The sequence below is a fragment of the Sminthopsis crassicaudata genome, chromosome 3 (genome assembly GCF_048593235.1).
Source record: "Sminthopsis crassicaudata isolate SCR6 chromosome 3, ASM4859323v1, whole genome shotgun sequence".
Classification (NCBI taxonomy): domain Eukaryota; kingdom Metazoa; phylum Chordata; class Mammalia; order Dasyuromorphia; family Dasyuridae; genus Sminthopsis; species Sminthopsis crassicaudata.
This window is the reverse complement of record NC_133619.1, coordinates 21552341-21573311: the sequence shown is the minus strand read 5'-3', so window position 1 is coordinate 21573311 and position 20971 is coordinate 21552341.

Sequence of the window (20971 nt, the reverse complement as noted above, 5' to 3'; positions counted from 1 at the left end):
CTCAAGGCCCAATACTGTACACACTGCACCACATAGCTGCTTCTGAACATGAAACTATCATATATATGGCATTTGTACATGTAGTTATTAAGGGACTGAAAATTCCGAATACATGTTTTAAAAGAGGAAGGAGAGAACAGAAGAAAAAAAAAAAAAGAAATTCTTGATGAAAGCCTGAGGTCTTTTTCTCATCTTTTTACCTTGCATAGTGATAATTTTCTAATAATGTTAGTGATATAGGTGACTCTGGGCACGATCTAAGGATATTGATGCAAAAGTATTAGTATAAAAAAATCCTAAGATCTGGTCTGAAACAGACACAGATATTTTGTGCATTATAACAGAGAATAATTTTTTGTTAATAGTGTTACACTGGAAGAATTTTATCTATAAAATGAACCTTAATACACAAAGTTAATTCCATTTGCTTAAAAAATTTGATGATTCTGTATTTTACAAGTTAGAAAATATGGTTCACAGTTCACATAAGGAAATGGGCTTTAATCTGTTTCAAGATTTTCAAGCTATTGTGTAGCAAGTACAGCAAGAGGACAATCCATAAAAATTCAGTTTGGTGTGATTTATGTTGCAAATTAATTCTTTGAGACACATAAAATAGATATGTTGTCTTAAAAAGAATACTACTGAATAATTTATAGGAAGTTAAGCAAAATATATAATGAGGATTAGTTATCATTTTGGCTTGAAGTTATTCTTTAAGCTTGCAATGCTATATAAACACTAAAATTTAACAAGGATTCTGTCTAAAACTCATTCCTTCTACTTTTCAGTCTCTAGGCAATTTGCATTATGGACAACTCCCAGTCTTCATTTGGTAGATATTCACAGAAAATGGATGTTGGACATGGAAATCTGTATTTCTTTTAGTCTGTATTACACAGAATTATTTTTTCCTTTTATGAGCTGGAAAACTGGAGGTCAAATGAGTTAAAATTTTAAATTTTTGTTATTCAAATGTTCACTTTCTTGCCTTTGCTGAATATTATGAATATAACTCATTTAGCTTTAAAGTCTTATTATAATGACTTAGTCAGGAACATAGAGATCATATATTTCAATCAACTTATTTGTATATTAGGAAATTGAAGTTGAGAAAGTTGTAAAAACTTGTCTGATATCAGATCATGAGTAAGCAGAAGAAGTCTATATTCACTATCAAAACTAGAAATAGTTTTGAATGTTCACATTTTATTTTAGTCTGTTAAGAAATTAGGGTTAATTTCTTATTCGAATTAACCATTCTTCCAGAGCTAAACCAAACAGAAGTAGAATAAGTTTGGCTCTGGTTGATTATCTGTTTACCAGCTCACCTCAGAATCAGATATCATTAACTTCAGGGAGCATAGAAACAATCCAGAGTTCATATGTATTACCTGGCTATGTTCTTTCGTTTCCAATCATTTAATCTTTACATGATATAGTTGTCATCTAGATGAAAAATGATGTTCTAGAATTATACTAAACCATTTGTAACTGAATATGTTTACTTAAAATATAACCAGAAGGTAATAATTGAACTAGCTCTATCACTCATGACTTTTATAACCTTGGATAAAGTGAAATTACCTCCCTCTTGATCTGAATTCTCACATGTAAAAATAATCCATTGAGCCAAATGATCACTAAGGTCCCTTCTAATTCTTAATCCTATGATAACTCTGACATTGCCTATTTGGAATTCAGAAAACATGATGCTTAGTATTTACTAATCTTCTCACAAATTCAAATCTTATACTTCTAGGCTCAGAGCAATTGATGTATTTTTCTTAAAGATTTCACAGCTATTCCTGACATATTTTTGTTTTGTTTTTTTTTTTTCTTCTGAACTCTTTCAGTACATGCAGTCTATGCATGGGCCAATGTTGAAAAATTACCCTTTCATATGTTTTGTCAAGAAAAAGCAAAATAAAAAAAAACAATAAGTAGAAAAATAATTTTACACCGTCTTATATCATCTCTTATTTATTATTATCTTATATTTTCAATAAATGAAGTTGAATCAGAAACCTGAATAACTACCTTATAAGTGAAGTGACTTAAGAATTGGTTGGTCAGATATTTAGGAGCCAAAAAACTATTAACTAAAGCAATATGACTTGATATGTGTTGTTAAAGGTATATATGAATACAATATACATGTGGATATGCATGAGTTTATCAATGTAGGGTACTTCTGATGAGAAATCTCCCTCTATTAATGTCTTGAGACATTGAGTTAAGTGATATGGCCAGTGATTTGATTCACATAATCAGTATCTGTCCAATGTGATTTTTTATTCAGATTTTCATTTGAAGTTTGGTTTCCTGTTCACCATGTCATACTTCTCATCTCAGTAATAATGTTCTAGATCAAGGGTTCTCAAACTATGGCCCGTGGGCCAGATGCAGCCTGATGAGGACGTTTATGTGGCCTCATGGGTTATGGCAAATGGGCTGAGGGGCGGAGACAGCGTGAGTTTTTGTTTTTACTATAGTCCCGCCCTCCAACAGTCTGAGGAACAGTGAACTGGCCCCCTATTTAAAAAGTTTGAGGACCACTGTTCTAGATAATAAATTCCTAAGTAGCATCAAGAACTACTAGCTTTTCCATAGTCAATGTTTACTACCAGTGTCAGACTCTTCCTAAGGATGTTAAAAAAGGCATTTATTATCAACTCTTTTTGTTTATGCACATCACTTGACATGTTTACAGCATATATTCTAAAGATGTTAGTGCCTTAGGAAAGATGCTTTTCAACTTCATTCCATGAAGTATTTCTCAAATTCTCCAAAATTAGATCTCTAATATCTGAAAGCAAATATAATTGTGAGGTCATCATTGAGATAAAGAAGAGAAGAAACCGTTTTTTTCATTTGGTACTAAGCAATAGACAAAAGCAAATAAATTAATATAAGAAGGAAATTACATGAGAACAGGGCAGATCTTCATGGCAAATACTGGCTAGAGAACGTTGAGTCATTGATCAATAAGGATTGTGTCAGATTTGAGAAAGGTGAGGTAATTATCTTTATGGTATAGTTTGTTTTTTTCCTTGGAAAGTTTGAAAAATATGAAAGTTAATCACATGCCTATAACAAGGGTTTGCAATCAAACTTGAGAGTCAGGGAGTAGTACTTAATGATGTGATAATGTACTACTGAGCAATGATGTAATAATATACTAACAGAGAAGCCCATAAATAGATGCTTAAATTAATCTGTGTAAGAGCATTTATTTTTTCTCTTTATTGTTTTTTTATATTGCTTTTTTCTTGACAAAACATATGAAAGGGTAATTTTTCAACATTGACCCTTGCATAAACTTCTGTTCCAGCTTTTCCGCTCCTTCCCTCCACTCCCTCTGCTAAATTGCAGGTACTCTCATATGTGTTAAATATGTTAATGTGTTAAAGACAATATATGTATACATTTGTCTTGCTGCACAAGAAAAATCAGATTTAGAAAGAAGGTAAAAATAACATGGGAAGAAAAACAAAATTGCAAGCAAATAATAATAGAAAGAGTGTAAATGCTATGTTTTGGTTCACACTCTTCCCAGTGTTTTTTTACTGAGTGTAGCTGGTTCTGTTCATTCTGATCCATTGGAACTTATTTGGATTCTCTTATTGTTGAAGATGGCCACGTCCATCAGAATTGATCTCCATATAATATAGTTATTGAAGTATATGATGATCTCCTGCTTCTGCTCACTTCACTCAGCATCAGTTGATGTAAGTCTCTCCAAACTTATCTGTATTCATCCTGCTGATCATTTCTTACAGAATAATATTCCATAATATTCATATGCCATAATTTATTCAGCCATTCTCCAATTGATGGTCATCCACTCAGTTTCTAGTTTCTTGCCACTGCAAAAAGGGCTTGCACAAACCTTTTTGCACATACAGGTCCCTTTCCCTCCTTTAAGATCTCTTTGGGATATAACCCCAATAGAGACACTGCTGGGTCAGAGATTATGCACAGTTTGATAACTTTTTGAGTATAGTTCCAAATTGAAGAACATTTATTTATTAAGTACTTTCTAAACTCCAGTTGCTGGGTTAGGATTTGCAATGCAATGAAGATGTAGCATATATGTAGTTATTCACATATGTGCATACATATAGATATACATACATAAAAAGAAAATATAATTCATACATAAGAGAAGTACCAGGCCATTTAAATGGAAAACGAAACCAGCAACTTGGAAGATGGGGATTAGAAAAAGATTCAGGTAGAAGATTGTGCTTAAATGAGTATTGATAGGAGACAAATGATCCTGAGAAATGGAGGTGAGGAAATAATGAATTTTTCAGATGGAGAAAAGCCTGTGTAAAGTACAAAGGCAGAAGATAGAGTTCTGTGAATAAGCAATGGGATTATGGCCAGTTTGGTGGGACTATAATGTATGTGAAGAGGAGTTCATTATAAAAAGGCTGGAGAAGTAGGTTGGGGTCAAATTGAGAAGGATTTAAAAAGCCAGTTTATACGTGATCCAGTGTCAGTGCTTCTGTGTTTATTTGCTTGTTTAATTTTGTTATTGTGTAGAAGAGGGACCACACACTTTAGAAAAAATCATGATAGTGTGGATAAGGAATTGGAGAGAGGAGAAACTTGAGGCAGGGAGACTAATTAGGTGCCTATTAAAATAACCAAACCAAGAAATGATAAGAATCTGACAAAACTGGAGATCCTTGGAAGAGAAAAGAGAGAGACAGAAGTTAGGAAGTCAGGCTATAGTACTAGGTAACTGATCAGGTGTGTGAATAATGGAAAGTGAGAAGTGCAAGATTTCTGACCATGCCATTTCCTGTATATGGCATTAAACTTATTTATATTATATTTCTCTCTTTAAGGCCCTAGTGATGTCACACTCCCATGCTACTTTCTCTCAGAAAATCACTTTTCCTCTGATTTATGTGAGAAAACTTTGGTCACCTAATACCAGTTTTCTTGGAAATCATGCTTCATAGCTCAAAAAGCATCATTCTCTCTCCCTTTATTTTGATCTTCTCCAATCTTAGAGAGTCAGGCAGCTCTTCTTCCAAACCTAAATATCTCTACTTTATACCCTTCATTATACTATCTCCTTTTGGGACTTAGCTCATCAAAGATTCTTTCTCTCATCTTCACCATTTTCCACTTATTGCCTCTATTTACACTACCTACAAATTTACTCATCTCCCTTATGATTTAAATTACCTTGAAACTCTCATTTCTTTAAACTCTTGTCACTTCTCTGTGATTAAATACTCAGGAAAAGTAGTATACATTTGTTACCTCTGCTTTCTTGTTACCTGAAAGTTTAAAGGTATCATTGATGTCTTAATTGTTAATAGCTCCAATATTCTGCTCTCAGGATATATCTTCAATCATTTTTCCAATTTTTGAGATGGTAACTGACTTCTACATCTGCCTTACCAATTTCCTTCTTGATTGATTTTTCTCTTCTATGTCTGACCCTTCCTTGTAAACTTACTTGGTTGTTTCATTTTTTGTCTCTCACCACATAAGAACGACTTCCCCCTAGAATTCTACCCTGGTCAATGATGGTGCTCTCTCTCTCTCTCTCTCTCTCTCTCTCTCTCTCTCTCTCTCTCTCTCTCTCTCTCTCTCTCTCTCTCTTCTTTTTTTCCTTCCTTTGGGGCCTCTCTCCCCCATCTCACTCTCTCTCTCTCTGTTAATCTTTCTTTTTTTCTCTCCATTTCTTTCCTCTAAGTGTCTCTTCATCTCTATTTCTGTTTCTTTTTTATCTTCCTATCTTTCTCTAAGTCGACCTGTTTCTCTCTGTCTCTTTTTTTCTTTTTTCTTTGCCTCCCTCCTTAACTCTATTTTTCTTTGTCTCTCTCTCTTTCTCAGTCTCTCTATCTTTATTTGTCTCTTTATCTTTCTGTGTATCTCTTTGTCTCTCTCTAAGTCTCTCTGTCTTTTTCTCTAACTCTCTATCTTCTCCTTTTACCTCTAACTTTGTTTCTCTTTATATTTCTCTCTCTGTCTCTGTAACTTTCTCTCTCTCTTTCTCTCTATGTCTCTTTCTCTGTCTCTCAATAATTTTCAATATCTCTCACTCTCTCTTTCCTTCAGAAAATAATGATAATGCATATTAAACTTAAAAGGGTGTGTGCATTTTTTTTCACTCAGAACTCAGCTGTAAAAATTTCTCATATATATCTCTGTATTGCTATATGAATGTGGCTTGTAGAAGTATAATCAGAGATTCTAATAATAAAGAGTAGAGGTTTACAACAATAACATTAACAAGTGTAATATCAGTAACACTAAAAATAATTAATATTTATATGGTACTTTAAGGTTTATAAACTTTTATATTAATTATATCATTTGATCCTCAAAATATACATGTCCGAGCTAATTTTAAATTAATTCTTCTATTAAAATAGTGATGGTACTCATCCATGAATTTCACATTCATATTTATACAGGATTATTAAATACATTTTAATAGATATGAGAACCATGATAGACACTTGGAGAGGTCAGTGATTATGTTTGTGTTAATCAACATCTAATTCTGTACAACTTCCCTCGATAAGTTCTAGGGAGATAATGAAAAGGAAAACAAAAACAAAAGAAAAGGTAAAACAAAAACATAATATTTACTCCCTTTTCACTACATAAATATAAAAATATTTATGTGTATTATGAATTTGTCTATGTTATATGTATTATATGTATGTGCATGTATATGTACATATATACATGCATATAAACATGAGTATATATATAGTTTATGTATATACATAGTTTTCATGATTTTTTATTTCTTTTCAAAATACAATTTTCCCTTTCATTTCATTTATTTATGTTTTATTTGTTCATTTATATTCTTGTTTATTTTAACAAGAACATAATGATTTGGTTTGATCTGAGCTGGATGGGAGATTTGGCCAGTTATTCAATGTAAGAAGTATGGCTTTCATTAGTGTTTTTCTGATATTATTCCTCCTTGACTGCTCCCTGACATCAGACTTCTTTTGCTTTCAGTTTCAGGTTATCACCTTTTATATATATAATCTTCTTGATCAGTTGCCTTTTGCCTTTGATAATTTTGAGCTTGACACAACTTTTTTTTTTTTTTAACAGAAGAAAAAAATCAATTTTCTCTACCCAAACCCAAACCAATCTAACATTGTGTCAAATGAATATTCAGCCCAAACCAATCCAACCCAATCCAATTTAAAAAGGCTTTGTTAACCACTGACAATGTATACAATATCATACTAGGGAAAGAGATACAGAGCCTCAGACATCAAAGAGCTTTCAATATAAAAATCAAAATAGGCATTTAATATTACAATAAGGCTGATATGACAGTAAAACATGTGAAACAGTAATGAATATTTCCTGATAAAACTGTGATTTTTTGAGTAAAGACAATTTGCTCCCCTAGAGCGCATGAGAAACATACAATAAATTGGTGGATGAGTTCTAGGAAATTGTCAGAGAAAATAAAATTTAATTCATTATTTTTTCCAGGATTTCACAGTGATTAAGTGGCAGAAGATTTGAAATCTATCTTCCTTATTCATAGTCTGGCATGCTATCCAATTCACTATATGAAGTGTTAAACAGATGCCATCTACACTACTAGAAAGTTCTATCTGGCAGTATAAATCTAGTTTACTTTATGTAGAGTCCTTTAAGAAGTTGCCACCTAGATGGTATCAGTTATTGCTTAACTCATCTCAAAAAGAAATTACATTATCTCAAAATGTTCTTCTTTATTAATTGTCATGATGTCCCTGGTAAACCCTCCACTATTAAATTATGTTGTAAATTGTATCATTATTCTCTCTTTCCCCAAAAAAACAATTTAGGAGAACTCATTTAGGGTTAAAGGAGTAAGAGAGCAAGTCAATTTAAATCAATAACTGACTGAAGTTGAAGTGAAAGATAACCATGGCATTCTGTTTTCTCCTTCATGGATTATTCCACAAATTTATGTAGTTATACAAAAGTCACCTCAGAAATTTATAAACAGTGATGCATCTATTTCGCTTATTGATTGAAAATAAATCCTAAGTTATGAATTAATTTTAAAAATAATGTTATTGAATCAGTTCAGCAGAAGAGATAGTGCTACACAAAGGTGTTACTTCTCTTGAGTCTTCGTGAAATTTAAATTACATAGAATACAAAGAAGGACATAAGGACAAGCATCTGACTGGCCAGTATATAGAAGCTATTTAGTTTCCTAAAAAATAAGTTTTCAAATATTATTTTTGAGTGGTATATCATTAAGTAAGTATGTTTTCTGTAAGGTCTATCTGAAAGTTAAGTAAGGATTTGGACTGAGCAATTTGTACTCACATAAACTTAAGTTCAAACAATATTGATTAGTGTAATATCCAGGGTAGTTCTCTAGAGGGTCTCAGGATGGGCCTTGAACCATTACCTCACCATATCACTATTAAGTATATGTTTAAAGAACATTATCTCACAGTGAGTACCAGGTGCTTAACTATAAGCACCTTGCTGGCCTTGATTCAAATACACCTTTTCAGAGTTCTGGCCCTCTATAGATAAGCAATGAATAATAAAACATTTTTCTATGTACTTTTTCTGGTTAATTTTCTAGCAATGTGAAAGCCTAGGCATAGAGTTGTTGGGTTTTGTTTGTTTGTTTGTTTGTTTTGTTTGTTTTTTTTAATGATTGGTCAATCAAAGTCTGAAATGGAGATAGATCCTCTTATCCTACTCCACAAATAAGAAGACATTAGAACTTAAATGCAATTTTCATTCACACTCTCCAATAAAGTTTTGAGTTACACTGTTACCATAAATGTAATATATATACATTACAATTCAAAACTAAATGACATCATAATTACAAAGATTAATATGATTGGATAAGTCCTATTTCTGATGTTATATAGGTTACTTTAAGTTTCTTAAGTCACTTAATCTCCTTTAGCCTCAGTTTACTCAATTCAAAAATGAGCATGTTGTGCTAGATGGCCAGATGACTAAGGTAAAAATAGTAATTGTCTTGGCTATGATATAAGTTCAGAAACCATGGGAAGAATTTTAAGAAAGACATTCATTTTTTTTTTATTTCTTGTGGATATGGAAAAATACTCAAATGGAACAGATTCCATGTAAGAACAGATAACTCTTTTTTAGTAGCATTAGTTTCCTTCTTTACTGGGCAAAATACCAGATAGCACTATGAAAAGTAAAATAACTTCATACTTTTGGCCAACAAAAAAAAAGTATCTTAGTCTTGAAATTTATAGCAACACAGTATGGAATTGTGGAAAGAAAACTAATTAAGAATGATAAACCAGTGGTTTAAATTTCATTTTATGTACTTAGTAGCTCAGGAAGTTTCTTAATTCCTTCATTTTTTATCTATAAAATTTAAATACTACTTAGATTGTCCATCTCAGAAGATTGTATGAGAGAAAAAAACAGTTTGAAATAAATCACCAGAAAATCAGATTCTTCATTATTATGATATATCTGCATATTTGTATTGTACTAAAAAATTACCTAAAAGTTTGTGTCCACACATCTCCAAATATATCTCTCTCACTCTATTGAGTATAATTAAATTTAATTATGGAGAGAAAACTAAATAATCAGTGGGTATCTTTTTCAATAATTTTAAAGCATAGTCCTAAACATTTTGCGATGAGAAGATGATTCAGTTGTGCCCTGAGTTCACTGTTATAATCATTCTTAAATATTTTTATGTCTGCTTCATTCAATGTATTTTTGATGCATCACCTCTATCTTCAAATGTTCTGCCCCTGTAACTTCAATTGAATGCTTCTAAAACTTCATCTTCACAAGGCTTTTAAACTGAAGACTGATATCTTGAAATACAGTCCACCATTTTGCACACACACTTACACACACATATTCCTCCCTTGGTTTTCAATAATTATATAAAATTTCGACAGAAGCTGAATGAAAAGGAACATATCTGCAAATATATACATATATATATATATATATATATATATATATATATGTTTGAACATATTTATTATTTACCACTTTTTTCCTTTTTATTCTAGTAAATCAGAAATGAAAAATAAGACCTATTTAATTCTATTAATAACTAAATTTTTAAAAAGGGCCAGAGTATTTGAAAAAAGTATATGCATTAGCTAGTACTTAGAAATGGGGGGAAAGGGGAAGCCCATAGTGGTAGGAGACTATATTGCAAATTCTAATTGCAGAGTTTCTGATTTCCATTGTTGTATTATGAGTCATGGGAATGCAGTCAAATTCCAGTTATCTATATAGAGCTTGTCTGCATTGCAGATTGCTTATGCATATCAATCATTTCCTTTCCCTCTCTTTTTTCAGCTCTATTTCATTTCTAAATTATTCTCCATCCCATAAAAGAAGTGTTTCTATCACTGGTTTTTCTTCTGTCTGTTTCTGTAATGAAACCCCTCTCTTATGAGCTTAGTTATGGTTTAGCATAAAATAAAAATGTGGTGGCTTATTATTTCATATGGAACAATAGAAAATGTCCCACATATAAAACAATACATTAATAAGTTAAATGTTGGAGGAGGAGAAGGGTAAAGACTTTATTCACTCATTCATTTAATTTTCAACACTCTATAATTAAGAGTTAAATATGTGTAAGATGCTAAGGACTAACCTAGATTCACAAAATCAAACAAAAACTCTTTCCTAGGATAAAGTAGGGGTTCTACTCTGAGACTCAAGGATAGATTTTAGGACATTAATGAACTGATACAGAAAAGAATAAACAAATAAACAAAAAACTATTACCTTAATGGCATCTAGTGTTTTATTCCATTATGGATGTAGACCACAAATAACTGTAGTATTCACAGTAGCTATGCATTGTCATCCATAGAACTTGGACAGATATATACAGATAATATTTTATTGCAGATTTTACAATTCTCAAAATACCATCAATGCTTTTCACAGATTCGCAATACTATTGTTATTAGATCTGCATCTAAACTGAATGTAATTGCAATCTTCTTGCTAGGAACTGTATATTAATATAATTGTTTTTCATTGTAATTCTAAGTATTTTACTAAATGCATTTTACAATATGGTTCTAAAAAGTTATCCAGAATTTTTTTTTATCACATTAAGTGGTCAGTCATGCACACATGTGCACACACACATGCACAAGAAGCTCTGATATAAAAGTAATACAAAAGACAATGTACAGGCTAGATGATCTATTGAAGTTTTGTGCCATTCTCAAAATTGGAAATATTATCATATGTAAACTCATACCTATTAAATATCTTAAAGATGGAGCCAAGAGTAAAAGCAAGGACTTCATTGGGCTCTCTCCCAAATCCCTCTAAATCCCTTTCAATAATGACTTTAAACAAATTCCATAGTGGCAGAACCACAGAAAAGAAGAAAATAAACAATTTTCAAGTCCAAGTCAATTTAGAAGGTTCATAAAAAAAAAAAATTTCTGTTATACCACAGTGAGATTGGAGTAAAGTCCAGCACAACCCTTAGCAGCAGAGATCAGGCCTCAGAAAATCAGTGGCCAGTGTATCAGTGGCAGCAAAAGTACTTTCCACACCTTTCATCCCACAGCCTCCAAAGACAAATTAGAAAGTCAGCATGAAAAGGTATGTAGCACTTATGTGAGAGTGGAACACAGTTCAGCATAGATGACCCCAGTGCAGGTCTGATCAAAACTGGAGCAGAACTTGGGAGCCCCTGAATCAGCAGTGATGGCAGCTGCTTCCAGAGCCCTCAGTCCAATGTCAGTAAGAGGATCAAACAACTGCTCAGGAGATTACAAGAGCTGCTTTACTCACAATGAGGAACGATTCTGCTACTTTGCCCATTCTCATATCCAGATCTCAATTCTGGCAGGCAGGACAGGAAAAGAGTAAACACCTCTCCTCACACCACTTTAGAAGAACTGAAAACAGCTGCACAAAGTTACTGAAGCTTGGGAAAGTTCAAGCTTCATTTGGGAAGTAGAGCTCCTTTTTAGCATAGAGTTACAAATAAAGTCAAATGTTGAGAAAATGAACAAAGAATAGAAGAAAAAAAAAGTATGACCCATAGAAAATGACAGGACAGATCAAAACAAGAAGATAAGAAAGACAAACTTTCTACATCCAAACTTTCGAATAAAACTATGGATTGGTCTCAAGCTATAGAAGAGCTCAAAAAGGATTTTGAAAATCAAGTAAAAAAAGTAGAGGAACATTGGAAATAGAAATGAGAGTGATATGAGAATATAAAACCATGCCAATAGGTTGGTAAAAGAGTCTCTCTCTCTCTCTCTCTCTCTCTCTCTCTCTCTCTCTCTCTCTCTCTCTCTCTCTCTCTCTCTCTCTCTCTCTCTCTCTCTCTCTCTCTCTCTCTCTCTCTCTCTCTCTCTCTCTCTCTCTCTCTCTCTCTCTCTTTCACACACACATACATGTATATGACTGAAGAAAATAACACCTTTCAAAAATATTAGGCCAAATAGGTACAAAAAATCAATTAAAAGAAGATCTTAAAAATGAGTATTAATCAAATAGAAAAAGAGGCACAAAATTCATTAAAAAACAAAAGTTCTTAAAAAGTAGACTTAGCTAAATGGCAAAGGAAATACATAAGTTGGCTGAGGAAAATATCCCTTTAAAATGAGAACTGAGCAAATGGAAGCTAACAAGTTTATGAAAAATCAAGAAACAATGAAACAAAATGAAATGAATGAAAAAATGGATAAAAAAGATGAAATATCTCATTGGAAAGCAACTGACCTGGAAAATAGCTTTAGAAAAGAACATTTAAAAACTACTGGACTACCTGAAAATAATGATCCAAAAAAAGAGCCAAGATATCAAGTTTGAAAAACTTATCAAGGAAAACTGACTAGATGCTCTAGAACAAGAGGATAAATAGAAAGTGAAAGTATCTGTATCCTTTTAAAAGACATCACAAAATGAAAACTCACATGAATATTATAGCCCAATTCCAGATCTCTGAGATCAAGGATAAAATATTTCAAGAATCCAGAAAGAAATATTTTAAGTGTGATTAGACCACAGTAAAGATAACACATGATTAGCAGCTTCTACATTCAAGAATCAGATGTCTTGAAATATGGTATTTCAGAGAGCAAAGCAATTAAGCTTACCATAAAGACTCAACTACCCAGAAAAGAGAGAGAGAGAGAGAGAGAGAGAGAGAGAGAGAGAGAGAGAGAGAGAGAGAGAGATTAGTTCACTGTTGATAAAGTTGTGAACCAATCTGTAAGGCAATTTGCAAGTACACCTTACATGCCTATGCTTTGAACTAGCAATACAATTATTTGGTCTGTATCACAAAAAAAAAAAAAAAAAAAAAAAAAAAAAAAAAAAAAAAAAAAAAAAAAAAAAAAGATTAAGAAAAGGAAAAGGACTGAGGTAGACAAAAATATTTATACAAACTTTTTTCTGGGAATAAAGATTTAGAAAATGAGGGGATGCTCAATAATTTCAGCTGAACAAAGTATGATATGTGATTATGATGGAATACTATTATGCTATAAGAAATGAGGAAAAGAATGTTCCCAGGAAAAAAGAAAATCTTAAGAAGAGTTGTACGAGATGATGCAAAGTGAACTATATTGATTACAAAGTAATAGCAACATTGTAAGATGACCAAAAGTGATGAATCTAACTACTCCCAACAATACATGATCCAAGACAACCTGAAGGATTAATGATGAGAAAATTCCCATCCATTCTTGGAGAAAGAATTGATGGCATCTAAATACATTTTGGAACATGCTGAATTTTTTATTTGTTTTTTTTTTTTTTACTTTTGTTTTCATATCTTCTTTATGTTTCTTGAGAGTTTTTTGGCAGTTTCCTTTTACTAATTGATTATTATGGAAATTTTTTGTATGACTACAGATGTATAACATATATTATTTTTTGCCTTCTCATTGAGTAAGTGTGGAGAGGGGAGAAAGGAGAGAATTTGGAACTAAAGTCTTAAAAATATTATTAAACTTATTTTAATATATAATGGGGAAAATTAAATGTTAAATAAAAGATGTTTATAAAATATATAAAATTATACATTAAAAATTATCTCATAATATCCATATTTGCATTTTGTACCTTAGAATAAAAGGTAAAGAGTTTATTTACATAGAATGTGTCTGTTCTACTAAGGTAAGAAAAATATCAAATAAAACAGTACCAATATCTCAAAAAAATATATGACTACTGGGAAAGATGCTTTGTATCAATTACACAATCATTTCCTATTTGTTCATTTGACATTTGTGCATTAAGCACCTAGTATTTGAAAGACACTGTGCTATATATTCAGAATCCAAAATTTAAAAAAAAAATTAAAAATTTAAAAAAAGAGACAGAGCCAAGATGGCAGAGAGTGGACAAGTCTTCAGTTGAGCTTTTCCTGGATTCCCTCAAAATCAACACCAGATAAAAACTCTTAACAGATTGGAAGTACTTCAAGAAAGGTCTATCTCAACATAATAAGGGTGGAATGTGGCCATTCAGGCACAGTGCAGGGAAGCACAAGGTGGAGAGATCCCACCGGGGAATGTAGTTGGAGAGGGTTAGCCAAAATACAGCAGTGTTGGCTACTATGTTCTGTTTCAGAAGCCAGTGGATCAGCAGACTAGTTGTGTGATCTTCAATGATACTACAGAAGATAAAGAGTGAGCCCCTGAACCCTTGCATAATAAGCAGGACTTGGCCACAGCCTTCAGCTTTTTTTTTTTTTTTTTTTTTTAAGCTTTTCTTCACATTCTTTTTTTTATATATATATATATATATATATATATATATATATATATATATATATATATATATATATATATATATATTTTATAATATTATCCCTTGTATTCATTTTTCCAATTTACCCCCCCTCCCTCTATTCCCTCCCCCCGACGACAGGCAATACCATACATTTTACATGTGTTACAGTATAGTCTAGGTACAATACATGTGTGCGAATATCACTTTCTTGTTGCACAATAAACATTAGAATCCGAAGGTACATGCAACCTGAGCAGACAAATATTAGTGCTAACAATTTTCATTCCCCTCCTAGTGTTTCTTCTCTGGGTGCAGCTACCTCTGTCCATCATTGATCAACTGGAAGTGAGTTGGATCTTCTTTATGTTGAAGATTTCCACTTCCATCAGAATACATCCTCATACAGTATTGTTGTTGAAGTGTACAGTGATCTTCTGGTTCTGCTCATTTCACTCAGCATCAGTTGATTTAAGTCTCTCCAGGCCTCTCTATATTCCTCCTGCTGGTCATTTCTTACCGAGCAATAATATTCCATAACCTTCATATACCACAATTTACCCAACCATTCTCCAACTGATGGACATCCATTCATCCTCCAGTTTCTAGCTACAACAAAAAGAGCTGCCACAAACATTTTGGCACATATATGTCTCTTTCCGCTCTTTAGTATTTCTTTGGGATATAATCCCAGTAGTAGCGCTGCTGGGTCAAAGGGTATGCACAGTTTGATAACTTTTTGGGCATAATTCCAGATTGCTCTCCAGAATGGCTGGATTCTTTCACAACTCCACCAGCAATGTATTAGTGTCCCAGTTTCCCCACATCCCCTCCAACATTTGTCATTATTTGTTTCTGTCATCTTAGCCAATCTGACAGGTGTGTAGTGGTATCTCAGAGTGGTCTTAATTTGCATTTCTCTGATCACAGCCTTCAGCTTGAAGAGGAATATCCCCAAGATAGCAAAACCCCTATAAACTTGCAGAGGAAGCCTGAGAGAATCTCCCTTTTGCCCCCGGAACAGACCTCAACCTTTTAAAGTGAGCAAAAAGAGAAAAATAAAGAGCTCTGCCAATAGATAACTATAATGGATACAGGACGCAAAAGGCAAAATGCCTTCAGATGAAGTTTCAAAGGGTGACATGAGTTGGTTTCCAACTTAAAAGGCTCTGGAAAGAATTCAAAAATAATCTTAAGAGAAATTAGAAGAAAAATGGGAAAGGAAATGACAGCTTTGCAGGGGAATTTGGAAAAGGAAACAAAAATTAATTAAAGAAAATAACTTCTTTAAAAATATATTTGGGGGGAGGTAGATCCAAGATGGCAAAATTAAGTCAAGATCTTTTCCAATTTCTCCCACAAACTACTTCAAATTAATAAGACCTTAAATAAGGTCTTTAAATAAGACCTAAGAAAATTTTAAAACATCAAAACATCCAAAAACACAGACTAGAACATTTTCTAGATGAAGGTAAATTAGAGAGTCAGTTTGGGACACCAGAGTGAGAGTCCAGCTTGCATTCCTGGTGCAGGCCACAACAAAGCCCCTGACTTAACCTCAGCCTCAGTCCTAGCCTGACCTCTAAATTAGCAGCAATACTGGTGACTTACCAATTTCTTACCCCAGAGACATCAAAGAATGCCTGGAAGATCACCAGAAGCTACCTGGGTGGTTGCCCCACTTTTAATCCCAAAACAGGCTACATCAACATAGCCTGGGCCCAAGCCCAGGCCCAAGCTCTAGCTCTAACCCAGACCCTAGTTTCAGGGAGGTGGGATCTTTGGATCAATGGCAGTAATTGAGGATTCTGGATCTTTTGGCCTGTGTAAACCATGGAGAAAACAGGTCACTGGGGAAGGTCTGTAGAAATGGTGTGAGTCTGGTGTGTAACCCCAGAAAGGCTATGCCAGCATGACCCCTGGCTTCTATCTTTGAGGTGTTGTTTTTAACATATTAGATCTTACAGCTACATTGGTTCAGGGCCATTCGTGGCAGCTCCAGAGCAGAGAAAATTTCTTGCATCAATTTCCTGGAATATTTAAAACCAGCTTTGTGGAACCCTTGAAGCTTGGGACAATGCACTCTCCACCCTAGAAACATAAGCCTATTTTAACAAAGAGTAAAAATCAAGTATAAGATAGGAAAATTAGCAGACACCAAAACATTTTCTGACCTTTGAAACATAATGGTGACAAAGTCATATAATGAGATGATAGCAAAGTCAAAGCTCCTACATACAAAGCCTCCAAGAAAAATAAGAATTGGGCTCAGGCCATGGAAGAGCTCAAATAAGATTTTGAAAATCAAGTAAGAGAGATAGAGGAAAAATTAGGTAAAGAATTGAAAATGGTATAAAAGTAAATCAAATAATATAATGAGGAGAAGCCTATCTTAAAAAGCAAAGCTGGCCAAGTGGGAAAAGAGATACAAAAGTTCACTGGGTTAAATAATCCCTTAAAATAGAATTGAGCATATGGCAACTAATGGCTTTATGAGAAATCAAGATACAAGAAACCAAAGCCAAAAAATGAAAGAATAGAAAAAAAACATGAAATATCTCATTGGAAAAACAACTGACCTGCAAAATAGATCCAGGAAAGATAATTTTTTAAATTATTGGTCTACCTAAAAGTCATGTTCAAAACAAGAGATTGGATATCATCTTTCAAGAAAGTATAAAGAAAAACTCCTGCTATTCTAGAATCAGAAGGCAAAATCTCTTGAAAGATATCCCAAAATAAAAACTCCCTGGAATATTGTAGACAAATTCTGGAACCCCCCCACCCATGTCAAGGAGAAAAATATTGCAGGCATCCAGAAAGAAAACATTCAAGTATAGTGAAACCACAGTCAGAATAACACAAAATTTAGCAGCTTCTACATTAAAGAACCAGAGAGCCTGGAATATGTTATTTCAGAGAGCAATGAAACTAAGATTGCAAGCAAGGACTACTTACTCAGCAAAACTGAGTATAATCGTTTAGAAGAAAAGGAGGTCATTTAATAAAATAGTCAAGCAAAATAAAACAAAATTTAAAAAATGAAAAATACCTCATTGGAAAAAACAAAACAAAACAAAAAAACAAAAACAAAAACAAAAACATAAAAACAAAATAAAACAAAATTAACCTGGAAAATAGTTCCAGGAGAGCCAATCCAAGAATAATTGTACTACCTGAAAATCACAATGATAAAAAGAGCCTGGACAACCTTTTTATTATTACTGTTATTTTTAAAGAAATCATCAAGGAAAACTGCCCTGATATCCTAGAACCATAGGGAAAAATAGCCATAGAAAGGATTCACCAGTCACTCCCTGAAAGAGACCTCAAAATGAAAACTCCAAGAAATATGGTAGCTAAATTACAGAATCATAAGACCAAGAAGAATATGGCAAGCAACAAGAAAAAAAAAAACAAACAAACAATTAAAATATCAAGGTGCTACAATCATGACTACCCATGACCTAACAGCTTCCACTTCAAAGGATTGAAGGATCAGCAATAGGATATTCTGGAGGGCAAAGGATCTTGAACTACAGCCAACTTCAAAGAATCAATGACCCAGATAACCTAAGCATTGGGATTTAGGGAAAAAAGATAGATATTCAATTAAATAGGGGATTTTTAATTATTTATGATGAAAAGACCAGAGATGAACAGAAAATTTGACCTGCAATTCAGAGCTCAAGAGAAGCATAAGAAAGTAAAAAGAGAAGAAAAAACTAATTTTAAAATTAAAATGTGACAGCAAAATATAGTCGAATTCATGATCAACAAATAAAGCAATTGTTACATAAAAATTAAATGTCTAAATGAAAGACAAAATGAAGCAATCAGTTAGGAAAGGCACTCACCCCTCTGGAAAAAAGAAAGAAAAAAGAAGGAATAAAGGAAGGAAGACAGCAAGAAAGAAAACAACAAAAAAACCTAAACTGGGCATTAAAGTTGAGAATCTAAAAAAAATCAAATATTGAGAAAACTGAGAGCTGAAAAAGACACATTGATAAATATGATTTTTTTTAATAAAAAATGAGGGAAATAGACAATTTGTTTATCAGGGGAAAAGATCAAAAATAGTTTATTTGTTTTTTGGATGTATAATAACAAATAAAATTATTCCTAAGACTTGAAGAGAATATCTTAGAAAATAGAATATATTTGATCAAATATGAAATATATGTATATATGTATATATCAAGAAGCCTGATACATGAAATTATACATGAAAATTATACATGAAGTTCATGACTATTCACAAAAGTGTTATTAGACTCTCAAGAGAAAATTATTAGAAAGAATAGATTATTTAAAATATGTATATCAATACATATACATATATATCAGACACATATATGTGTATATATATATATATATATACATATATATATATATATATATGTTTGTATGTATATGGAGAGAGAGAAAGAGAGAGAGACAGAGAGACAGAGAGACAGAGAGAGACAGAGAGAGACAGAAACAGAGACAGAGACAGAGAACAATTATAATGCACCATTGATTGTTCTCACATTTAGACCAAGGTATTTCATATAGCAGTTACAGGAAAAATATATATGAAAGTTTTTCAAAGCAAGGGTATGATTAAGAGACTATGTCTTTATTCTTTGGCTTTTTATAGACTATTAAATGACAACAAAATATATAATACTTTTCTCTTCTCTTGTAGAACTGTATCAGGAATAACAGTTGCCCATTAATTTTTTTTAGGTCAAGAATTGTTTTTTCCCTCTTTATTTTTTAAATATCAGTATGTAATGTTCTCTTTGTTTTGGTTTCCTTGGGGTCTCTGCGAGCAGTCTTCCTTTCAGTTCAGTAATCACCACTCATAGCCAAGGGGTTAAAGTCCAAATCTGTTATTATCTCATTGCCTGGAGCTCAGGCCAGCTTTCTTGAGGTCCTCCTGAATGTGTCTTAGTTTCTGTAGGAGAGGCAGGAGGACCACCACCAAGGTCTCTGTCTTCCCTAGTTCTGATTCTGTCTGAGTTTGTCCTAGCTCTCTTACCATAGGTGTGAATCTTGTGGAACTATATTAAGTACTAAGTACCTGTACTGAACTACCATATCTTTATCAATTCCACTGACTTAACACCTTGTTTCAAGCTCAGAGTTCTGGCGCATAACATTGTCATATCTTTGTACAATGCTTACCATGGAGCAAACACATAATAAATGTTTATTGATGAGGAAGAGGAAAACAAGAATGGTGATGATGATGATGATGATGATGATCTGATAAGATATCTTGATATAATACAATCATCTTTTCCCCTTCATGTTCCTTAGAACAAAGCCACCCCAACATTGAATGAAATCAAACATAATGCAAATGTTAGAAACAAACCAGTGAATCGGAAAATCAGTATTTGATCCTAATGTGACCTCAGTAAAGACAATATTGTTTCCTATGATTTTTTTTTTCAATTCAGGAATCATTTACAATGTAGTATAAGACACTTTATGATTATATTCACACATTTTCCTTTGGGACTCTCACTTCTTTTGATTGGAATAGGTGAACAATAGAAAGTCCATCCTATATTCTTTAAAAAAGGGACTCTGGGTATCTGCCACATCATTGGTTTGCACTACTCTGAACTTCCTTACCTTAACTACCCCTTTTCAAATTTTCAGCACTTTCTTACTTCTCATCTTTCCTTATTAGATTGTGGCCTTCTTGAGCATGGGACTGTATTTTTTTCTTTACTTTATATATTCACTTTATAGTGCATGTTTTGACATAGTAGGAAATTTGCCAAATGCATATTGACTGAGTAGGCCATTTTGCCTGGAGAATATTAGCATGTACCTCCTGGGATTACTATGAGAATAAAATGGAATTTTTATAAACATAAAGTGTTATAAAGTTTTTTTAATATTCTTATCATTATTATATGATGTCATTGTGACCTGAATCTCTTAACAGGAGAAATCACAGCAATCAAGAGAATTAAGTTCTCCTAGTGATGATTAGAAGCCAAAACACTTTTGAGGAATTAAGGTGCTTGCTAAGGGGATATCAAAAGGCATTTCAGTGATAACAAAAGCTAACTGGACGGGGTTCCATAAAAATAATATATTAACCCTACTTCTTATTCTTTATTAACCAAGGTATATGCCAAGAGCTTCTGCAGATGGCAAAACAATAAATTTCCCTCTAATATTAATAACTTAGGCAGTTTTA